General features: G+C 46.1%; 1 long non-coding RNA gene across 1 annotated transcript; it reads right to left on the reverse strand.

Moving 5' to 3' along the window:
• Nucleotides 1-1579: 1579 nt before the first annotated feature.
• On the reverse strand, nt 1580-11364 carry LOC128844561 (uncharacterized). The gene is made up of 3 exons (XR_008446496.1): nt 11316-11364; nt 4272-4353; nt 1580-1772 (listed from the first exon to the last, which is right to left on the reverse strand). It is a non-coding gene; the product is annotated as an uncharacterized LOC128844561 (long non-coding RNA).
• Nucleotides 11365-11593: the final 229 nt, after the last annotated feature.

The raw sequence follows: 11593 nt of genomic DNA on the forward strand, positions 1-11593 counted from the left end.
GGACTGAGGTCAGGTCTACACTTAAAATGCTGCATGAGCTGCGCCACTATATCACTTTAAGCGAAGAAGTTCCTTCACTGCCAGGAGATCTTCTCCCCGTGGTGTAGTTAATCCACCTCCCCGAAAGACGGCAGCTATGTCGGCAGGAGAAGCTCTCCCTTCGACACGGCGCTGTCTACACAGGGAGTTAGGTTGGTATAACTACATCACTCAGGGGTGTTGATTTTTCACACCCCAGAGTGATGTAGTTATATCAGTATAGGTCTGTAATGTAGACCTGGCTTGAGATCTACTGGCAGAGCTAGGTTGGCAAGCTTATAATACAGCTGCCCACACTATGCTTGGCTCGAGTGAGTGACATCTGACTCTTACCAAGCATGCAAACTAAAACGCGCCCACATTTTTTTATTAAGGAAAGAAAAACATATTTTAAAGCATTTAAGGGAGCAGTGGAGCTCAGAATCTCTGTTTTCATTCACCTTCACCTCAGGCCCATGTTTAATGTTAGAAATTCAAGAGAGGTCACTGTAACTGTGGCAACAGGCTGTGCTTGTAGCAGTAGGCTTTAAAATTACCAAGCCGTACAGATTTATTTATCCTGTCAAGTCCCTGTTGACATGGCGCTTCCATTTGTTTTATACATTACCTCATTTTGTTTAGTACACTGCAGTTTTCCTAAAGATTTTACTGATGTCTGCCACGGAGCATGTCTTTTTTCTCCTTCTAGCTTCTCTTTAACATTTATCAGCTCTTTTTTTTTTTAACTGATTCTGAACAGCTGCCTCCTAGTAACTCGTCACATGCGAACCTTTTTCAAAGTGCTTCTAATACACACACACACACACACACACACACACACACACACACTCAATATGGATCTTCCAAAAATTCTGATACTTTTCTATAGATGTACTTCAGAGATGAATGAAAACATTTTCAATGGGCTTTTGAAGTCCTCTCCTGCTCTCCACTTAATAACCAGACTTCTCAGACAGGGCAGATAGTCTTATGGTTAAGGCACTGAACTGGCACTCAGGAGGGATCTGGATTCAGATTCCATCTGTGCCATAGATATCCAGTGTTCTTGGGCAAGCCATTTAACTTCTCTATGCCTCAGTTCCCCATCAGTAAAATGGGGATAATAGTATTTCCTTCCTAGTTATTTAGATTATAAGATTCTTGATCCTTTACTATAGGTTTGTGCAGTGCCTAGCATAATGAGGCCTTGATTTTGTTGGACCTCTATGCACTATTATAATGCAAATAAAAATAATAATTCTAAATAGTCCATATTCTGAATGTAAAACTAACCCCATCCCATAGTGTCTACCTTACTTCAAGTTGCCTAATTTTACCTAATCCAAGATTGTAAATTTCTGGAACACAAAATAGCGTATACAACCCAAAGCCCACAAATTCTAGAATCTTATTTTGATCTCACTTACATGAGTCTTCAGCGAAACTATGTTTAATTTACACCGGTGGAAGTGAAATCAGAATCAGATTCAGCTGTTCATTATTTTTTATTTTTGTCTCTCTCATTGTGGACTTTTAAATTATATTTTAAAGGTTTGCTTCATCTATTTAGCCTTTGGTACTTCAGGTGGAGAGCTGAGTATTCCAAGAACACATAATGTACACACTCTAACTTACTTATTACAAGTTACAATTTCCTCTTCTACAGCCCTGGCCCACTGCAAAGTATAAACAATAGCTGTGTCTTGAAAAATGTCCAAAACAAATGTCTCCGTTTCTATGCTGCTCTCAGATCTCTAAAAGAAAGCACAGTGTATATTTAGTTGGCTTAATTTTATGAATAGTTTGGAAAGTATGATATAATGTTTGTTTCTAAATGGTGTGATCTTGGTTAGAATCTTGCTGCAAAGAATTTACCACAATATAGTGGTTTACTCTTTGTTCTAAATAAGCAATTAAATAGTCAAACTATTTTTCTAAAAGCTTTTTTTTTTTTTTTTTTTGGCCACAATAAAAGTAGTCATCTGTAACAGGCGAAGAAATAATAAAAACCAAATAATCACCCTCCTCCAATTTGACTTGGCAAATCAGTGGTAATAAGTAGCTGAAGCTGGAGCAAATATTTGCTAATACTCTGACTATTCAGGGGCAGACTGTGCACCTGGGACTTCTCTTAGTACTTTCTAGATCTTCACACTGTTCCTTTCCCCTCCTGCACATTCTCTTGCTGTCTGAGTAAGCCCTTCAATGGTGTTATTTTCAAGGTCTCCTGTTTGTTATACTTTGATGTCAGTTCATCAGTTCTTTCATTCTTCCACACTGGGCCATATTGCAAACTCTCTCATGTAGGATGTCAGGGTCTAAATCCATGCCTGGAATCCTGAGAGGCTATTCTGCTGACCCGTTCAGGCAGCCATACCCTGTGGGTCTCAGGTGAGCAATAGGATAAAAGATGACTGTCTCTTAGGCAAAACAAGAGAGTTGGAGTTCAGGCAGAAACCCTTACAGGAAAAAAGTAGAAATGGCCAACTCAGACAGAGGCTACGGTTAAGGGTTATATTTATTTTTCTTAAGCAGTGATCAAATTGGTTTGGGACATGCCCAGTCAGCAATCTGATACTTTATTTTGAGGCTGCTATCTTGTTCTCTAGAATTTTGGCTTCCCTTTTAAAAAGTCTCTTGCCCTCCTGTTTGTAGAGAAAATCTTTAATATATGACCCTCGGACAGGGGTAGTCAATTATTTTTTGTCAGGGTCCAAATTTCTTGGTCAAGGTCCAAACTCCAGGGAAAATAACAACAATAGTGATAATAATAAGTCAAATAAAAAGATTTAGGGGACCGTTCAAAAGCATCTGGCGGTCTAGATTTGGCCCACAGTTCACCTTTTGACTAACCTTGTCCTAGGATAACAAATGCATTGATGCCTGATTGAGTCTGCAGAGAGCTTGAAACTGTGTGAATTTCTCTCTTCAGGGAATTAGTGCAGATGTTCAATAACAACTAACATGTTAAATTTAACTACCCAATTGCTGACCACAGCATGCCAGAAAGAACTGGAAGAATCATCTTATAAAGATCTTCTCAAACTACTGAGCAATCTGATACTTTAGTTCGGGGCTGCTATCTTGTTCTCTAGATTGTGACATCATCACATGACTCTGGGAGCCAGACCCATAGACCTCTACTATTGAAAAGCTGATTCTACTTGAATCCAGCCCTGCCTATGGCTGTATCCAAACCCCGCTGAGGGAGAGCCAAACCCATTATGATCAGCAGAGCCTAACAGAACCTTTGAACAAATGGACAACCTGCTCTAAGTGCCATTTCATTCTAATGTCTCGAGTAGGTGGAACCTGACTTGTGGGTAGAGCTTGGGAGAGTACTGCTACTTTTTCTTCATTCCAATTCAATCCCTGTTCTTACATTAACAAAGGAAAACCCCAGACAAGGGGTGAGTGCTGAAGACTTATCAAGGAGGAGTATGCTGAGTTGAGTGAGGACTCTGACTGTTCCCATGCAAACAGGATGCAGAAAGGATTCATTGACCTGAAGAAATCCTTGGTTTATCTTCTGCAGAAGATATGTCATGTTTCCCCCTCCTCAACAAAATTAGTGCCTGTGAAATATATAGGCTGAGCATCTCAGGAAAACACGCAGCCAAATCTGTTAGCTCTCTGCTGGATAATATGGCCACAGAGTATGGGAGTAGCATTCCACCCTACCCCTTTTCTGCACCATTACTATGTTTTGGCCTCCATCCTTGCTCTGCACTGAAGGGAACCAGTGGCCTGCATAAACAGGCCGTGGTTTTTACAGCCTATTTAAGTCTGAGGGCTTGTCTACACTTACAGTGCTGTACTGGTGCAGCTGAGCCACTGTAGCACTGAGTGCAACCTACACCAATGGGAGAGCAAGTTCGGCATAGGTATTCCACTTCCCCAAGAGATGGTAGATATGTCAACAGGAGAAGCCCTGCCATCGACATAGCACTGTTTGCACCAGAGGTTTGGTCGGCATAACTACGTTGCTCATGGGTGTGGAAAATCCACATTCCTGAGCAATGTAGTTATACCCACATAAGTTTATAGTGTAGACCAAGCCTGAGATGTCCTTTCCGCTGTGCCCTTCCATTTTTCTTGCAAGTAATGCTCCTTTTCAATAAAGGGAAATTAACTTTGAAAACTTCAATTTCCAAAGGAGCTGTGCCTTTTCCAGTTCCAAATCATTTCCAGCAAGTAGCAACCTTGTATATAACATTTAGCCAAACGCCTTTGCTGAGCACAGTGTTTCATACCTGATGGTACTGTAGCTTCCAGCAGGGAAAGCTAATTCATTCTCTTGCACCCTTTATGATCCCCAGAAGTCCAGGTTGCCACCTTTTCAAAAACAGAATAGAATAAAATCAGCTACTACAAAAATGTTTTAAGAGGCTGAGGTCTAGAGGCACTGAGATCCAATCAGGGCAATTCCATTGGCCTTCACCTAACCCATTCAATCATTTATTGGCGAAAACTATTCACAAAATCTCTTTAAGAAGCCCATATATATATATATATATATATATAAAATTAGTATTTATTACAAAATCACATCCTGACAACAATCATCAAACTCGCCACATGTGAAACTTCAGTAATTGTAAACTAACGGATTTACCGGAATAGCTTTCACATTTTTAATAGCTATGACTCTTTTTATTACACCCTGAAAAAGCAATGAATGGAATGAAGGACAGATTCTAAAAATTACAGGCTAGACCCATGCTTTTAATGAGTGGCAATCTCACTGGCATCTTGTATTGAACAAAGATTTCTATTAAGGGATAGCTTTCTATGATGGGTGCTCAAATATATTGGGATGTTACTAACATCTGATTACCAACCACACTGGTTGTGTTGCACTTTTGAAAGGCAGACTCCTGACCAATAATAAACTATTGTATGCTGTGTTATTGTAACGATGTTGGTCCCAAGATATTAGAGAGATAAGGTGGGTGAGGTAATATCTTTTATTGGAACGCTATCGGTGAGAGAAGTTGGTCCAATAAAAGATATTACCTCACCCACCTTGTCGCTCCCATAATAATTAACTCACGTAATTTGCATCAGGAGCAAGATTTAACCTTATAGACTCTTTAAATGTATTTTGTTCTATCAGCTCAGAACTTCGATTATTTATTTTGGACTACAAGGAATTTCTCTCTTCTCTCAGTGACCTATTATGTCAAATTGTTAAATTACATTTTTAAACTCTAACGCAACTAAAAAGCTTATTCAGCCTTCTCTATATAAATGGTTTAGTGTAGTTTTCCCTGATTCCCATGGAGCTGTAAGTACCACAGAGCTGCTAGCCATCCTCATTAGACCACCTGCTAAGCACTGCAGTTTACATTTAAATAGGCCAACAAGAGCAAACTATTTCAAAGGCCACAGACAGTGGCTATTTCAAAACAGTACAACAGCACAATGGGTCAAATTCATCCCTTGTCTAACCCTGTTGAAGCCAGCGGAGTTAGGATGTATTCAACTCAATGCGTTTAAGGTTAAAGTGATCAGCCTGAAGCAGGCTGCAGGGTTTTCTGTTTATTCATGGATCTCAGACATTCCATCTCACTGTAAAGAAAAATGGAGGCAGTTAATGCTACCTGGATTTGTTGAAATGCAGAGCATCAAGACTTCAAACATGCTGAATTCCTGAACTGACAATAATCCAAAGAGACAAGGTGGGTGAAGCAATATCTTTTATTGGACCCACTTATTACCTCACCCATCTTGTCTCTCTAATAGCGTGGGACCAACAAGGCTACAACTACCTTACAAACAATAATCCAAAGGCTGAGCCCACTAAAATTTACTGTGAGTTGGAACTGGGTTGCACAGGTCCAACCAGGAGCAGGTACCTCCAAACCTGATGGCGATATTTAGGGACACACAGGTAAACTGGAGTTAAGACAGAGCGGGGGAAAGAGCCAAACTTACAGGCACTGCTACTTTGGGTTCTACTATTCGTGAGAGCTGAGTCTCACAAAAGCAATGTTCCTAATACCATTCTTTGAACGTCGGGCAGTATTCAGTGGCTGCTATTGTGACCTCATTCCTAGATGTGATCCATCCTAGGATCAGTGATGGAAAAAGATGCTGCTGATCCTATTATTTCTAAGCATCCACAGGTAGGTAGGATATTTTCTGTAGGATAACAATAGTTGGGCACCCCTATTTAGGCCTTTCTCTGTTGGTGATCTTACATTTTCCTGCTTGCATGGATGGGAGACCTCTTCTCTTACCCAAATTGGAGAGTTACCATGCCTGCACTAAACTGTGAAAACCTTAAAAGCAGCTGTACTTCTCACAGTGCTACTGAAACAGCATGATCAAGCTTTGGGAGTGAGGGAGTTACCGATCATCACTTAACATGCTCCACAGTGCAGCAGCTACCCTGACAACCTTTTTCTGTGTTTCCTCCAGAGAGAGTCTCTCAGGAATGACTAGTTGTACTGCCTTCCACTAAGGGGTCAACACACCACTTCTACATCCCTTACACCTGTAGCTCTGACCAATAAAGAGAGCAGTGTTGATGGATGTGATGTGTGTGTAAACCCTACACTGGCTGTCTATGTGTTAACAAGAGCCTGCCTGAGCTCAACCAGGCTACTGGGTAGAGGACTGTGAGGCATAACTGGTGATCAAACCCAGCTGGGGAGGAGATGAGTCTTCACAAAGGAAGTACCAGAGGGTGGCGGGGTGCGAGGGGGGCGGTAGGAGGGGGAGGCTGCAGGGAGAGAAGAAAGAACTCTGCAATCCCTTTCTTGGCACTAGAGAGGGGAGAGAGACCAGGAAGGTCCAGGAGGAATCCCAATGGGAAAGTTGGTCCTGGGATCCTCTCCCAAGTAGATGTCTGGCAGAAGGCCAGGAGAAACACAGAGCAGCCACTGGGAAGCAGGCCATGGTGGTGAGCCAGGGTAAAAGGGCAGGATCTGGACTTCCAATGAGAGAGCCCAGGGAGGCTTTCAGCTGAGGAACTGAGCAAGGGAGGAAAGGTCGAGCCTAGGGTGACCAGATGTCCCTATTTTATAGGGACAGTCTTGATATTTGGGGCTTTTTCTTCTATAGGCACCTATTACCCCCCATCCCGTCCTGATTTTTCACACTTGCTGTCTGGTCACCCTAGTCAAGCCCATGAGGGGTGGAAGTTGGTGTTAATTTGTACTTTTGGTTTTGGACTTATTGGGGGATTTCAAGGGAGAGCCCTGTGGTGGCCCTGAAAGAAGGGTGAACTTAAAGAGGCTGTGGTAAGAAGTCCAGGTAAGCAGCTTCAAGGAATCTCACAGAGCAGACATTGGTTGCTGGTTATAGGGTCCCTGGACTGGAATCCAGTACAGTGGGAGGGCCTTGGTTCCCTTACCAGCCACCAAGGAACATGGCATGGGGGATAAGGATTATATGGAGCCCCCTGAGATCAAAAAATGTAAGGACCATGGGATTCAGAGTTGGGGCTGGTGACCTAATGCAAGGACACTGGCATTCTTGTGTTGGACTTTATGTAACCCCAGAAGGGATGGAATTCAACTATGGCCTGGCCAGAGGGTCAAGTCACTGAAAGAGGCAGACCACCACAGGACTGGAGTGACCATCAGCAAGGGGTGCTAGAGGAAAGAGATGCTATGACACACCCAGATAGGAGGGCGGGGCAGCAGCGGCGAGTCTGCCCTTCTACATGAACTCTGGTGGGAGTGTTATACAGTCCTCTTCAGCTTAAATGATGATGGCTGTACGTGGGGGTATTAAGACAGGTGTTAAAAATGAATTATCACGTCTCTTCATCAGAGCCATGGAAGGCCCCATAGGGGAAAAAAACAGCCTTTGAATTGTTCGACACTACTTCGATTGCCTCATCAACACATGTGACCCCTGCTTGTGAACACTGTGATCCAATCACACACGACATCTAGCGATCACTCCAAGCTGCTAAATTTGGATCTGGGTCTAAGAACTACATTCCCATATCTCGAGTGTTCGTATTGGAGGTATTGAGTTGGTCCCATTTTAGAAAGATAGCTCAGTCAGATCCAGATGTGAATGGCCCAGAGTTTAGGATAATGGGTTCTGGAGTCTTGGTTAAAGTCTACCCCCGATGACATCATGTGCCAGTCTGTGTCAAAAGGTTGCTGCATTAGGATCTGCATCATGATGTGCCTGTCAAACAAGAAGTTAAGTGCCTAATGGTACACAGTAACTTGTAATAGAGCTGATTCCTAGATGAGCTTTCTAGCAGCAGCCAAATTTCCTGAGGTTATTGAAGAGGGAAAATGGAGGGAAATTATTATTTGCATTATCATAGCACCCAAGAACCCTCATCATAGACCAGGACGCTGTTTTGCTGGGCGCTGTACAAACACAGAACAAAAAGTGGGTCCCTCCCCCAAATGTTTACTATCTAAATACAAGATGAGAGATGACAGGTGGATACAGGCAGAGAGACGGAGGAGTGCAAGGAAGCAATGAGACAGTATTAGTCAGGATGATAGGCAACTATTTCTGCACACCAGCAGCCTGTTGTTAAATTACTCTGTAACTCACAAAACCATACAAAGTTTTTTGTCATGCTAATATTCTGTCATAGAACTGTAATCTCATATGAAGACAGAAGGTAGAGCTACACCCCTCTATCCAGCCTTCAAAGGAAGTCAACATCATAATTTGGTTAACAAGTCACACTTATGTGTGAATGAATTGCAGCTAAGTGCAAACCTGGCAGTTCAATTATAAAATATGTCAAGGCCTTCCAGAAGCGATTACCACCATAATATTGAATAAGGTTACCACAGGCATGACTGACTAATTGGCAACACTAAATCTATTTTTAAATGTCAAACTGCATCTTAGTGATGTATGTTTTTTATAGAGCAAAAGAGCACAATAGTGGGAACCAGTGAGACACATATAGTTAAATGTCTGTCTGTATTTCTAATGAAAACTACACGTTCCAAGGGATTTTAACTCAGCTGGCTGAAATCACACCAGCGTAAAATGTAATATACAAATTTGCCAGCACTGATGTAATTTCCACCCAAAATGAAAGACTACTAAAGTTGTTTCTGAAGTTAAGGGACTTTTTATTACCTGAAAGAGATTTAATTTTAGGAAGGATATTTTCCAGGCACTATAAAATTCTCTTAATTGGCCCATCCCAATCAAAAGAGAAACATGGTAATTAAGTGGTTGTCTTGGCCGTTTATAGGAATACATTTTGCTGGGAGATAGTCTAAGGTTACCATATTTCTACAAGCAAAAAAGAGGACACTGGGGGGGGGGGGAGGAGCCCCGCTCTAGCCCCACCCCTGCTCCACCCCCATCCACTCCCTCCCATTTCCCACCCCCTGATTGCCCCCCTCAGAACCCCCAACCCCCCGCTCCTTGTCCCCTGACTGCCCCCTCCTGGGACCCCTGCCACTAACTGCCCCCTAGGACCCCACTGCTTATCTAAGCCCCCCTGCTTCTTGTCCCCTGACTGCCCCCTCCTGAAAATGCCCTACGACCCTACCTGTCCCCTGACTGCCCCGACCCTTATCCACACTCCCACCCCATATTCACACCCCTGCCCCCAGACAGACCCCTGGTGACTCCCATGCCCTATCCAACTGCTCCCTGCCCCCGACAGGACCCCCAGAATTCCTGACCCATCCAACCCCCTCTGCTACCTGCCTGCCTCGACCACTCTCCACACCCCTGGCCCCTGACAGCCCTCCCAGAACCCCAGACCCATCTAACCCCCCCTGCTCCCTGTCCCTGACTGTCCCAACCCCTCTCCACACCCCTGGCCCCCTGACAGCCCCTCCAGACCCATCTAACCCCCCCACTCCCTGTCCATGACTGTCGCAACCCCTCTCCACACCCTTGCCCCCCTGGCAGCCCGCCCCAAAACTCCCGACCCATCCAACCCCCCCTCCCTATCCCCTGACCAGGGCCAGCTTTAAAGAGCCCAGGAATCGGGCTGCGCTCCGGCCGGGGTTGCAGGGCTTGGGGCCGGGCCGGAGGTGCTCGGCCGGTGCTGCTGGGGCCCGAGCCGGGCCGGGGGTGCTGGTGCCCAAGCCGGGCCGGGGGTGCTGGGGCCGGCGCTGCTGGGGCCCGAGCCGGGCCGGGTCCGGGCCGGGGGTGCTGGGGCCCGGGCTGGGCCGGGGGTGCTGGGGCTGGCGCTGCTGGGGCCCGAGCCAGGCCGGGTCCGGGCCGGGGGTGCTGGGGCCCGAGCCGGGCCGGGGGTGCTGGGGCCGGGGGTGCTGGGGCCCGGGCCGGGGGTGCTGGGGCCGGGAGTGCTGGGGCCCGGGCTGGGTCCGGGCCGGGGTTGCTGGGGTCCGGGCCGGTGCTGCTGGGGCCGCCGGGCGCCGCTTGCCCAGGGCCACGCCTCCCCGGAGCTCTCCTCCTCGCGCCCCCCCCCCCCGCCCCAGCTTACCTGCTGCTGCCACCGGCCTGCCCCTGCTTCATTTCACACTTCCCGCGAAGCTCTGATTCGCAGGAAGCAGAGGAGGGGGAGGAGCAGGGGGCGGAGCGTTCAGGGGAGAGGAGGAGGGGGAAGACAGCTGTTGGGCCGGCAGAGTGGTAAGGCTGCAGGGGATGGGGGGAGCCGGGAAGGGGCTTTGGCTGCCCAGGCTTTTCGATCTATAAATAGCCGACGGGGGAAATCCCGGACATTTTTAGATTTTTAAAAATCCCCCCCGGACGGCTATTTATAGAACGAAAAGCCGGACATGTCCGGGGAAATCCGGACATATGGTAGCCCTAAGATAGTCACTCTCATGTACTCAGTTACTTTAAAAATAAGCACACTAAAAATCATTGAAGTCTTTTCAAACTGTACTGTACCAAGGTATATGTGTTGTGGGATTTATTATTAACAGTGCCTCAAATGAGCTTTGCATATACGTAAAATGACAGGGCCCCTGCCCAAACAGCTTACAATCTAGAGACAAAACACAAACGAAGAAAGGGGGAAAGGGAAGGTAACATAGTATCACTTTTATTTCTTTGGTTTAGATACACTTCTTTGGGGGGAAGTGTGGGATGTTAAGTTCATAAGAGCAAGGGAGAAACAGTAAGTTCTTCCAGTGAAGCACCTGTTATACTACTCTGCTAACCTACCTGAAAAACAACAATCACAATAATTAAATAAGAGAAGAATAAAAGTTTCGCCCAATGTGTGTAACATGCAGTTGTGGACTCAGTGTAGTTCTCCAAATGAAGAATCCATGTAGAACAGGGGTCTCAAACACGCAGCCCGCGGGGTTATTTTCTGCGGCCGCGAGCTCCTTGCAGCCCCCCCCCACCCACCCTCCCCCAGTGTTTACCTAGAGCGGCTCCGGTCGGACGTGCACCGGGGGCAGGGCAGGCTCCCTGCCTGCCCTGCCCCCACAAGGCTCCGGGAAGAGGCTGAAACGTGGTGAAGGGAGGGCAGAGGGGCTGTGAGTTGCTTCAGACACCGCCCCCAGCAGCTCCCATTGGCCGGGAACGGGGAACCACGGCCAATGGGAGCTGCTGGGGGCAGTGCCTGAAGCAACTCACAGCCCTTCTGCCCCCGCCCCCCTTCCCCACGTTCCAGCCTCTTCCCAGAGCAGCATGGGGGCAG

This window comes from Malaclemys terrapin, chromosome 1 (genome assembly GCF_027887155.1).
Source record: "Malaclemys terrapin pileata isolate rMalTer1 chromosome 1, rMalTer1.hap1, whole genome shotgun sequence".
Taxonomy (NCBI): domain Eukaryota; kingdom Metazoa; phylum Chordata; order Testudines; family Emydidae; genus Malaclemys; species Malaclemys terrapin.